This window comes from Schistocerca cancellata, chromosome 3 (assembly GCF_023864275.1).
Source record: "Schistocerca cancellata isolate TAMUIC-IGC-003103 chromosome 3, iqSchCanc2.1, whole genome shotgun sequence".
Lineage (NCBI taxonomy): Eukaryota > Metazoa > Arthropoda > Insecta > Orthoptera > Acrididae > Schistocerca > Schistocerca cancellata.
In genome coordinates, this window is record NC_064628.1 from 457,079,488 (window position 1) to 457,092,830 (window position 13,343).

General features: G+C 40.6%; 1 protein-coding gene across 1 annotated transcript in view; it reads left to right on the forward strand.

Annotated features, from left to right (window-relative positions):
- The window catches only part of LOC126175226 (lariat debranching enzyme), an 86,012-nt gene that overhangs the window by 21,510 nt on the left and 51,159 nt on the right, over window positions 1–13,343 (forward strand). The window lies entirely within an intron of this gene.

The window sequence follows — 13,343 nt, forward strand, 5'->3', positions numbered from 1 at the left end:
AAAATGAAAATAACTTAAATTGCAAAGGAAATGCTCTGTATACGACAACACACGCAGTGCTCATCCAAATGTTTGCTGACAGAAAAATGTGTCAAAGGCTTTAGGAAGACTATAGTTGAGTTGTGTTTGAGTAGTTTTGGTCTGTAATTATTCATATGATTTTGAAACGCATCCCTATTGGGTTTTGAACATTTTTGAACACATTTTAAGTTTATTTCTGAATGAATCAGAAGTTGATTCTGAATGTGTGCATAGTGTATGTGATGTCTCCGTCAGGAGAATCCTCGTCACATCTAGAAATAAACTTTCCGCAGACAAAAGGAGACGGGGCTATATGAGCTGAGCGGAGTAAAGCTGATCGGATGAATGTCAATCGCTGTCTGATTGTATGGTTGATAGGGTTTGCGAATGATCAACGTCGTTATAATTACTAGCGAAATCCATAGACTCGGACTGTTGTTGTTGTGGTCTTCAGTCCTGAGACTAGTTTGATGCAGCTCTCCATGCTACTCTATCCTGTGCAAGCTTCTTCATCTCCCAGTACCTACTGCAACCTACATCCTTCTGAATCTGCTTAGTGTATTCATCTCTTGGTCTCCCCCTATGATTTTTACCCTCCACGCTGCCTTCCAATACTAAATTGGTGATCCCTTGATGCCTCAGAACATGTCCTACCAACCTATCCCTTCTTCTGGTCAAGTTGTGCCACAAACTTCTCTTCTCCCCAATCCTATTCAATACTTCCTCATTAGTTATGTGATCTACCCATCTAACCTTCAGCATTCTTCTGTAGCACCACATTTCAAAAGCTTCTATTCTCTTCTTGTCCAAACTATTTACCGTCCATGTTTCACTTCCATACATGGCTACACTCCATACAAATACTTTCAGAAATGACTTCTTGACACTTAAATCTATACTCGATGTTAACAAATTTCTCTTCTTCAGAAACGCTTTCCTTGCCATTGCCAGTCTACATTTTATATCCTCTCTACTTCGACCATCATCAGTTATTTTGCTCCCCAAATAGCAAAACTCCTTTACTACTTTAAGTGTCTCATTTCCTAATCTAATACCCTCAGCATCACCCGACTTAATTCGACTACATTCCATTATCCTCGTTTTGCTTTTGTTTATGTTCATCTTATATCCTCCTTTCAAGACGCTATCCATTCCATTCAACTGCTCTTCCAAGTCCTTTGCTGTCTCTGACAGAATTACAATGTCATCGGCAAACCTCAAAGTTTTTATTTCTTCTCCATGGATTTTAATACCTACTCCAAATTTTTCTTTTGTTTCCTTTACTACTTGCTCAATATACAGATTGAATAACATCGGGGAGAGGCTACAACCCTGTCTCACTCCCTTCCAAACCGCTGCTTCCCTCTCATGCCCCTCGACTCTTATAACTGCCATCTGGTTTCTGTACAAATTGTAAATAGCCTTTCGCTCCCTGTATTTTACCCCTGCCACCTTTAGAATTTGAAAGAGAGTATTCCAGTCAACATTGTTAAAAGCTTTCTCTAAGTCTACAAATGCTAGAAACGTAGGTTTGCCTTTCCTTAATCTTTCTTCTAAGATAAGTCGTAATGTCACTATTGCCTCACGTGTTCCAGTATTTCTACGGAATCCAAACTGATCTTCCCCAAGGTCGGCTTCTACTAGTTTTTCCATTCGTCTGTAAAGAATTCGTGTTAGTGCTTTGCAGCTGTGGCTTATTAAACTGATTGTTCGGTAATTTTCACATCTGTCAACACCTGCTTTCTTTGGGATTGGAATTATTATATTCTTCTTGAAGTCTGAAGGTATTTCGCCTATTTCATACATCTTGCTCACCAGATGGTAGAGTTTTGTCAGGACTGGCTCTCCCAAGGCCGTCAGTAGTTCCAATGAAATGTTGTCTACTCCGGGGGCCTTGTTTCGACTCAGGTCTTTCAGTGCTCTGTCAAACTCTTCACACAGTATCGTATCTCCCATTTCATCTTCATCTACATCCTCTTCCATTTCCATAATATTGTCCTTAAGTACATCGCCCTTGTATAGACCCTCTATATACTCCTTCCACCTTTCTGCTGTCCCTTCTTTGCTTAGAACTGGGTTTCCATCTGAGCTCTTGATGTTCATGCAAGTGGTTCTCTTATCTCCAAAGGTCTCTTTAATTTTCCTGTAGGCAGTATCTATCTTACCCCTAGTGAGATAAGCCTCTACATCCTTACATTTGTCCTGTAGCCATCCCTGTTTAGCCATTTTGCACTTCCTGTCGATCTCATTTTTGAGACGTTTGTATTCCTTTTTGCCTGCTTCATTTACTGCATTTTTATATTTTCTCCTTTCATCAATTAAATTCAATATTTCTTCTGTTACCCAAGGATTTCTACTAGCCCTCATCTTTTTACCTACTTGATCCTCTGCTGCCTTCACTACTTCATCCCTCAAAGCTACCCATTCTTCTTCTACTGTATTTCTTTCCCCCATTCCTGTCAATTGTTCCCTTATGCTCTCCCTGAAACTCTGTACAACCTCTGGTTCTTTCAGTTTATCCAGGTCCCATCTCCTTAAATTCCCACCTTTTTGCAGTTTCTTCAGTTTTAATCTACAGTTCATAACCAATAGATTGTGGTCAGAGTCCACATCTGCCCCTGGAAATGTCTTACAATTTAAAACCTGGTTCCTAAATCTCTGTCTTACCATTATATAATCTACCTGATACCTTTTAGTATCTCCAGGGTTCTTCCATGTATACAGCCTTCTACTCAGACAACCAGAATGGAAATAAACGACTAACAGGTGAGAAAGATTACATATTATCTTCTTGGTGTGTCCAAGAAAATGAAATGTTGACAGAAAATTTTTGGCCAGATCGCTACACTAATAAGGACCAGTTGTAAAGTCCCCGGCTAGCAACCACTTAAGTTCTATTCTGGAAGTAACGCGGAAAACGTGTTGTACGAACATGTAACGACGCCTAACCAGTGAATAATTGCGGGATAGCTAAACCTGTGATTCTGGCAGGGTTAGTGAAGTTAATAGGCAAACAAGTTTTGGCAATGGCAGGAATAGCTACAGAATTGGTGATGACGAGATTGTTTGTTAGAACGAGGAAGGAGAAGAAACGGGGACATCACACAAATTATGGAAGAATAATACAATTCCAAATTTATATAAAAATTTCGTAATACTACTTATCCATCTTATGCTTGAGAAACTGGTGCGTATGAATGAAATGTGAAACTATTTCGTAGCGTAAAGCTTTTCGCTTGTAGTAGTCCTAATAGGCATTTGATATTGGTGATATTGGTACTTCGTGATTTGTATTGTCGTGTTATAAAAATGACCATTTGTGCCAAAACAGTCTCGTTTATTTGGTGTGTGTTAATAAACTGCTGCAATATGAAAAAGGGCCTATTTTGTTTTATTTAGCAGACAGTAACAAAATAGATGTAATCAGATCAAGAAACCACACCAGTCTTGGGTATTATTTGTATTAGCAGCTTTTTCAGTATTAGATAACGACATTTCGATTTTTCATGTAGCAAATCATTTGACGAACTTTGATGAGGTAATAGATCCTTTCACAGAAAGGAAAGCACTCCATGTAAAGCTGTAGCAAGATTAGAGAGAAAAAAAATGCTAGGAGCTAAGGATTGAAGAAATGTGTACTTTCTTGCTTGTCTCTTCTCTTTATTGGTTTTATGTATCCTATATTTAATATTATGTCACACAAAACAGCAAGTTATTAGCTAATAGGCAATAAAGAGTGTACATTTTCTGAAGACCTCTTAGTTCTCCCGATTTGAAATAATCCCATTCACTATTAATTGCGAGATTTTTAAAAAAGAGGGGCAGGCTGTCAAACTGACCAACTGGGAGCAGGAGAGGCACCACAGGACATTTAAATTTCCACTGTCCTGAATATAGTTTGATGGCATCCATTACAAAATATACACGTTTCAATTCCACAGAGTGAAATAAAGTGACGTGCGATAGAAGAATGCTGTATGAAGAGGCTTGGCACTGCACTTTGGCACACTTAAGACGAAATAACATCTCTTACTACATTTCCTTTAACACATATGTGTTATGTTTCAGACTTTTCAGAAAGATGTGCGCTACAAGTTGAACATATTTTTGAAAATTTGATTTTTTTTTTAAGTATTGACCTAGTTAGCAAATATCGTAGAACTGGGGCTGATGTGCAAAGCAGTCTTGAGTTGTAGTGGGTCGTCTCCACGTGACCCATGTTTACATTTAGTGATTTTGCTGTTTCCCCTTTGTTTACTCTCACGTCAAATGAAAACAAAACCTATATCTGTGGCTGGGAGCTATCAAGTGAATTAAAATACATTCGTATAATTACGGAAGGCTAAAATATGTTATTAGTTTCAGATTTTATTTTATATCTGCCTTTTTGACAGTCAAGCACCTTGCAGAACAATGAAGTTATTTTTGTCTGTTTGCTAAAGAAATTTGACTTTTATTAACCTTTTCCACAGAGGCAGTCAATGTATTTGAAACAAAGTGTTTAATTCCACAGTAATGGCTAGTTTCAACTGTTCACTGCATTTCAAGTGCACATTAGCACATATGGCATTATGCCATTATAAAGAACCAAACGTGATATAATACAGTCCTGAAAACCACACTCAAAAGCTTAATATCAGGGCGAGGTCTATGTCATTGGGAATCTGGACATATGAATGTGCACTTAAGTATGCACTTTAAATGTGCATGTTTTAGTATGGTTCACGAAGTTCTGATGCTCTTGCAGTAGCCTCTGATGTCTTATTTTGTTTATGACATAATGTATGATCTTCCAATGTTTTACGTACGTACATACGGGCTTCCTACGTCATGGTAGCTGCGCAAGCACTGTGTTGCCTGTTATCTGCACTCTCTGGCAACTGCTGAAACGAACCTATTTCTAACAAGTCACAGGAAAATATTGCATATGGTGGTTGGAAAAGTGTTACTTTCAAAGTAAATATCCTTTTACGTAAGTTGAACTGTGTGCAAGAATGTACCACGAATTTCTTAAATCACAAAGCATTTGACTCTCATTTAAATATCAACGCTTTGATGATGAGCCATTTACAAGAATTTCGAACCCTAAAGGTCAGACGTTTAACATTATTAAGCATTTAACATTATTAAGCATTTAACATTATTAAACATTTAACATTATTAAACATTTAACATTATTAAACATTTAACATTATTAAAAATTTTACTGACACATTTGTGTGATATATCTTAAAGTGTAACACGTGCAAAAAAGATTAACATTATATGTGAAAGCGTAGCTTTTCTTGCAGCTTGTTAGCCTTAAAGATCAATATTATACTTGAAAGCTTTGCTTTTCTGTAGTAACACTATGTATATTAATTTAAACTATTAACTTTCCCTTTTTGTGTGTTCATGCTACTTGACAGTGATGTTGCTGTTGGCTGACTACATCACGTGTCCTATGCTCTGAATATCTGCTGTCATCAGCTGGCGAGATCATGTGACATGAGCTATGACTGGCTTACAAAGCACTCGATTTCATTGTTTTGGAAAGTAACATGCGGTGTTCGGTGGAATTCCAATGTATACTTTTGTAATATGAAAATGCACAGCGTACATGTTTCTGCACATCAAAGATATTTCCAAACATGTCTTTTTCCGTGAGTTTCGTTTTATAAAGTGCCGGGAAATTCTACGCCCATGTATAAAACCATAACCATTCAAAGGATTGATAAGTTTTGCTGTTCCAGTGGAACATATACTGTCACTTAACACGGAAAAAGTGTTTTCACCCGAGAGAAAGTGTATTTTTAACCGGGAAATCTGTGAAATATCCGGGAATGTTTTTTCCTTGTCTGTGTATACACCCTGTAAACGTACGTTTCTAGCATTTGTGGACAATGGACAATGTTGACTGGAATACTCTTTCAAATTCTGAAGGTGGCAGGGGTCAAATAGAGGGAGCGAATAGCTATTTACAATTTGTACAGAAACCAGATGGCAGTTATAAGAGTTGAGGGGCATGAAAGGGAGCAGTGGTTGGGAAGGGAGTGAGACAGGGTTGTGGCCTATTCCCAATGTTATTCAATCTGTATATTGAGCAGACAGTAAAAGAAACAAAAGAAAAATTTAGAGTCGGAATTGAAGTCCACGTAGAAGAAATAAAAACTTTGATGTTTGCCGGTAACATTGTAATTCTACCAGAGACAGCAAAGGACCTGGAAGAGAAGTTGAATGGAATGGACAGTATCTGGAAAGGAGGATATAAGATGAACATCAACGAAAGCAATACGAGGATAATGGAATGTAGTCAAATTAAATCAGGTGATGCCGAGGGAATTAGGTTAGGAAATGACACTTAAAGTAGTAGATGAGTTTTCCTATTTGATGGTCAAAGTAGAGAGGATATAAAATGTAGACTGGGAGTGGCAGGGAAAGTGTTTCTGAAGAAGAGAAATTTGTTAACATCGAGTATAGATTTAAGTGTCAGGAAGTCTATCCTGAAAGTGTTTGTATGGAGTGTAGCCATATTTGGAAGCGAAAAATAGATAATAATTAGTTTAGATAAGATGAGAATAGAGGCTTTCAAAATATGGTGCTACAGAAGAATGCTGAAGAGTATATGGATAGATCATGTAACTAATGAGGAGGTACTGAATAGAATTGGAGAGAAGAGGAATTTGTGGCACAACTTGACTAGAAGAAGCGATCGGTTGGTAGGACAGTATTGGAAGACAATGTGGAGGGTAAAAATTGTTGGGAGAGACCAAGAGATGAATACACTAAGCAGAGTCAGGAGGATGTAGGTTGCATTGGGTACTTCAAGATGAAGCAGCTTGCACAGGATAGGGTAGCATGGAGAGCTGCATCACACCAGTCTCTGGACTGAAGACCACAAGTTCACTTGTGTGGCCAAAAGGCAAAATTAATGGCATGATGTCTGTGACTAGGTGGAATTTTGTTCTGTATAAAAAAAAGAAATTTTTAGATACAGAAAACAATAGCCTGTGCTTCCTTTCCTTTGTGATTATGGTTAACTGTCCTAATTCAAGGACACTATAATTTACTGCTCGAACAGTACACACACATGGAATACAAAGTACAATTAGCAATACCGAAGAGGCTGGTGGAGCCTTGCACTGTGGTCTATATAGACATTAGTTCCAACAGGGGCTGTCATATTATCAGGCCAGGTGACCTCTAGTGGCTGAATCAAGCAAAAATTTCATGCACCAACTATGAAGCAGCATACATATAAAATTTGTAGTTACAGCACTCCTCTTCCTTTGTGAAGAAGTGAGCACTATGCCCACTTCCATTTTTTCCGTGGTTGACTTAGGTTGTTGAGTCATGTGATGTGCTGCTTCTGGTGTGTAGGGTCAGAAGGGGCACTCGCATGGACAGAGGTGGTTCCTGCCCCTTATGAGAAGCCACACGGTTGGACAGGTGATACTGGCACATCTTCCATTTCCACATATGAGTCCGAACCCGGGGAAGGAGGTGGCAGTGTGATAGGCAGCGCCAGCTCCAATGGATGCAGTAAAAGTGGAGGCGTTGGCTGAGACACTGCGGGAGCCGAGGTCTGGCCAAGCCCTCGACAGCTGAAGTGGGCACACACACCATAGGAGACAGCTGTGGAAATGTCAGCAACAGTGGTGAAGAAGGTGAAGGCACGTGCCACAATGTGGGAGGCAGACGGGCTGGCAGAGGTTGTGAGGGTGCCAGAGGCACACCCAAGGTGCAGCTGCTCATGTGAGGTCATAGCTGGTCGGTGTGTCACGATGTGCTTGCTCCCCTCAGCCAAGCAGATGACGCAGAAGTGTTAGCCACAAGTGCTTCCAATTCTGGACTGCTGTCAGACGAGTGGCGGACCACTGAAACGTTAATCCCTTTTTTCCAGTTATGGTTGAAAGGATATGGTATCTGTGCAGCATTTGGCATAAATTTTCCATAGTGCTTTATCTGTGGCACAGGGAGATTATCCATTGTTTCAGTGTCATGTATGTGATACCATCTTTGCTTAGTATGCGGCTGAGGTACTGAATACTTCATTGAAAAAACTTCACTAAAAAATTTGAATTTGATCCAAAAACTCAATCTGTTAAATAGCTGTTAAATTTTTTAAGGTTTTGCTTCATGGGAGAAATATAGTCTAAATAATTTGTTGTGTGTGGTATCCTGTAGATAAGCTGCTTGTGTTTCTGAAATATTGTGGGGAGCACTTGCAACAGCAAACTGATACTGAATGAGATTTTCACTCTGCAGCGGAGTGTGTGCTGATAAGAAACTTCCTGGCAGATTAAAACTGTGTGCCCGACCGAGACTCGAACTCGGGACCTTTGCCTTTCGCGGGCAAGTGCTCTACCATCTGAGCTACCGAAGCACGACTCAAGCCCGGTACTCACAACTTTACTTCTGCCAGTATCTCGTCTCCTACCTTCCAAACTTTACAGAAGCTCTCCTGCGGACCTTGCAGAACTAGCACTCCTGAAAGAAAGGATACTGCAGAGACATGGCTTAGCCACAGCCTGGGGGATGTTTCCAGAATGAGATTTTCACTCTGCAGCGGAGTGTGCGCTGATATGGAACTTCCTGGCAGATTAAAACTGTGTGCCCGACCAAGACTCGAACTCGGGACCTTTGCCTTTCGCGGGCACGTGCTGTACCATCTGAGCTACCGAAGCGCGACTCACGCCCGGTACTCACAGCTTTACTTCTGCTAGTATCTCGTCTCCAGTGAGGTCATAGCTTAGAGTGGTGCTTTGGTATTGGCTAGTAACACCAGCGTGATGTGCAGTAATATTGCACCTTTTCATGGGCTATGGTCAACTTTGACAGATTGTGGCCACATGCTCACATGTATTGCAAGCAATAAATGTAGCTGTGTGATGTGGGTAGTTAAGTTGCTTGTCACTGCTGAAACATGTAGAACAGGATTTTCTCTCCTTTTTTTTTACAACCATAGGACAAAGCCAGGATCCTGTTAAACTCAACACATACAATCTAATTTTAGATTGATAAAAGTGAGGAAACTATTGTATTTTATAATCGACATACAATGACTTCAACAGCAAGAAGCGAACTATCAACCCAGCTGGTGGGCCAAGTATTTATTTCCTGTGGCAGACCAATGGACTCGTGTGACATGTAAGCCATGACCTCAAGAATCTCAACTGCCACAAGAAAAACTATCTGCTATACAGATACTAAGTGCACACTTCAACTCAGCCTCTGTTACAGAGGGTGTTCACAATCGGGAGGACGACGGTTCAATCCCACGTCCGGCCGTCCTGATTTGGGTTTTCCGCGATTTCCCTAAGTCGCTCCAGGCAAATGCCGGGATGGTTCCTTTGAAAGGGCACGGCAGACTTCCTTCCCCGTCCTTCCCTAATCCTATGAGACCGATGACCTCGCTGTTTGGTCTCTTCCCCCCAAAAAAACAAACAAAACAGAGGGTGCTGGGAAAAGCTTGCAATCGGCTCATTGTCATTGGCTGCTGGGACAAGTTCTGCCTTGTTCTCCCAAAGCAGCTAGCTTATAGTTTGTAAAAGAAACAAACGTGTAATGGGTCAGTGTGTACAGAAGTGACAGGAAATTTATGATGAGCTGCTGGCAGGATCAGATACATCACCTTGGCTATTTTTCTGAATAATAATAGTGAGCGCTGCACGCAATACTTCACATGACTCAACACTATTTTCATATTTTCACAATGACTATTATTGCTGTGGTGCACAATGTTATGTGCCTAATGTTAGCAATGAGCATAAACATTCCAGAGGGGGGTATGATGTCAGCTTTGACAATGTGCGTAAACATTTCCAGAGTGGCATGAAGTCAGCTGACCTTCTCCATTCAGAGTGGGGTCAGGTTAAGGTGTGTGATTAATATTATTGCCACCCCTACTTGAGTTAGTTTCTGTGCCTCTGTCTTGGTGGATATTAGACAGATCTACTGAACTTGCTACTCATCTGAATGGTCTGTCTGCTGTTATTATAAAATTAGTACATGGTTCAGTGAGAGTAGTGCGTATTTTTAAATATGAAGTGCAATTGCTTTAGTTTCTGGTTGCCACCATGGTAATTGGAGACTTATAATGATCTATTTAATGACTTGTCCTGTCACTTTGCTTGAAGTTGGTTAAGAAAAAAGTTGGAAGATCTAATTCAGGATAGCGAGAGATTAAAACTCTGCCCCATCCTAACCCTTCCCTCCCGTTTTCTGACCATGAGTACATTGGCTACTGCTACAGCCAGTGTGTAAGAGCTACACAGCATTTGGAAATGTGATCAAGCTGTTCATAAAGACTTAATGCAATATACATTAATGTAAATTTGCTCAGACAGCCATGCTGTGCATAGATCATCTCGTAACAGTAAATAGCGTTTAGTTTTTTTTATTCCTTCTGTTATGCTGATTTTGTTGTATGTACTGCACTCCAAATTCTAGCCGTAACACATCAGTTGTATTATAGAGATAACTTTATTAGTGTTAAACACAGAGAGAAATTACAGAGCATGTAAATATGATCTCTGCAACATAATTATTTTTGTGTCTTGTATTACACAAATAATAGCCTTGAATACAATGACTAAAATAAGCTTACCTTCAGAAGCTACAGTTCCCAATACTGTTAGTAGAAACACTTAAAGTAGAGATTAATATACCCTGCTTTTTGGGTCAGTACAAAACTTTCCCGGTGAGCAAAGAGGCATTGATAGTGGAAGGCTAGAAAGGAAAGGATAGGAAAGGAAGAAGGGGGAAGGGTAACAAGTTTCTCAGATCCTAGCGTAAGATGGACCCACTTATTATGAGGAAGTGACCATGTGCATGTGATGTGTTTGAACGTAAGTTTTCTGCTTCTGAAGAATAACTTCATCTGTAAGCTGAAATATTTTTGGCATTCTTTCTCGTTGTGCCTCATCTGTGGTGCAACAACTTCCCTATGTGGTTAATGGCGATCCATCCTTTTTCATATTGTTGTTAAAATAAAAATAAGAACATTTAGGTAGGGGGAAAAGGAAATAAGTATGCTGCAAAGGGCAAGAAGGGGACACAAGGTCCCAACAGGTGGTATGAGGAGTATATGTAAGACATGATACCATTTCAGTGCTTGATTTGTGAAAGTTTTAGATAGACTAATCTGGTGAGGTGAGAGAGTTGTCCCGTACTTACCTTCAGGAGATGAAATGTGTAGTGCTGCTCATAAACACAGATAAAAGTAAAAGTGATACACTGGGACAGTTGGGGAAGGTTTATTCATCTGTCCTCCCTGATGAGAAATAGATAATGCGCCACCTATAAGTGTTTCTATCGGCAGTATTACAAATTTTGCCTCTTGAAGATTGGTATTGGCCAGGAATTCTGTCTTATAAATTATTATTATTATTATTATTATTATTATTATTATTGGTTGAATTTTTCTTTGATGTGAGTAATCTGTTGAGGCATTAAAGGCCTAAATAATGCTCTTTTGATTATAGCAACAGTCTTGCCAAATGTTTGAAATTGCTCTCATATCTATCTTGAGAACATCTGGTACCCAGTTTCTGAGTATGTCCCCAATTGTGACTCAAGAGACCTGAATACCTATCATTCTAACCCCCCCCCCCCCCCATTTCCCTGCCCATCTGCTCCTTTCCCCCTCTATCCATCTCTCCCTCCTCTAAGTCAGTCTCCTCCTCCTCCTCTCTCTCTCTCTCTCTCTCTCTCTCTCTCTCTCTCTCTCTCTCTCTCTCTCTCTCTGCCTCTGCCCGTCTCTCTTTCTGCCTCTGCCCATCTCTCTCTCTGTCTGTCTCTTTCTGTCTGTCTCTTTCTCTCTCTGTCTGTCTCTTTCTCTCTCTGTCTGTCTCTTTCTCTCTCTGTCTGTCTCTTTCTCTCTCTGTCTCTCTCTTTCTCTCCCTGTCTCTCTCTTTCTCTCTCTGTCTGTCTCTTTCTCTCTCTGTCTGTCTCTTTCTCTCTCTGTCTGTCTCTTTCTCTCTCTGTCTGTCTCTTTCTCTCTCTGTCTGTCTTTTTCTCCCTCTGTCTCTCTCTCTGTCTCTCTCTCTCTCTCTCTCTCTGTCTGTCTGTCTGTCTCTTTCTCTTCCTCTCTCTCTCTCTCTGTCTGTCTCTTTCTCTTCCTCTCTCTCTCTGTCTGTCTCTCTCTCTCTCTCTCTCTCTCTCTCTCTCTCTCTCTCTCTGCCCGTCTCCCCCGCCCCCCCCCTCTCTCTCTGCCCATCTCTCTCTGCCCGTCTCTCCTCCTCTCTCTCTCTCTCTGCTCATCTCTCCTCTTCTCTGTCCATTTTCTCCTCTTTCCATCCCCCCCCCCCTTCTTTATCCATCTGATCCTCTTTACTTTCTGTCCATTTTCCCTTTTTTGTCGGTCCTTTTCCTCCCCCATCTGTTCTTTCTGTCCAACTCCTCGCATCTCTCTCCGCCTGTTTCCTCCTCTCCTCTCTATTTGTCTGTCTGTCTGTCCTTGTTCTCTGTACATCTCCTCCTCTCTGACTGTCTTCCCGGCATCTGTCCTCCTCTCCCCTCTGTCCATCTGTCTCCTCCTCTTCCCTTTGTCTGACCATCTCATCCTCTCCCCTCCATGTGCACATCTCCTCCTCTTCCCTTTCTATTTCCCCCTGTCTTTGTCCATCTTCTCCCCCCCCCTCCCCCACACACACATACACCTATGTCCATCACCTCCTTCCCTCTCTCTTCCCCTCCATCTCCTCCTCCAATTTCATTCTTCATGTTATTAATTCTACTCCAATAGGAGGTTACTGGTTCTTATCTCCAGAGTATTTCTCTTCATATAGTTCATATAGTTAGCAATTTGTGTAGCAAGTATGGTTGAAATTGATCCAGCAGTTTATGAGGAACTTTTTACGGATGTTTGTGCCTTCGTATGCAAATGTCACATATATGTAACATATTTCACACATATTTGGACCCTTAATTCAGCTGTATTTGTAGCGAACTTTGCCCTGCAGTTTTGCTTTGGTGCAGCTCAGGTTTATAATGCAATATCTCCTGAGCCATGTATCATACAATGATGTAATTTTGTAGATATATTTAGTGCCATTTGTGGACACTGTCTGCAAAATGTGTTGTGAATAGAGTTGATAACATAAAAGTAATAAATTGAAAATTTTTTTTCCTTTCACCATTTTGTGGGGGTTGTCACAGAGAAATTTTTTTGCAAAGGTTTGAAATTATATGTAATGATAGTTGCAAGTCACAAAGCGTGCTCTCATTCTCAAATACTGCCCTGCCCAACCTTTAGTAAGTTGGTGGTCCACAGTAAATGATACATGTAACAAGTTTGGTTGAGATCAGTGCAGTGGTTTCTCTTGCAGTCCACCTTTACA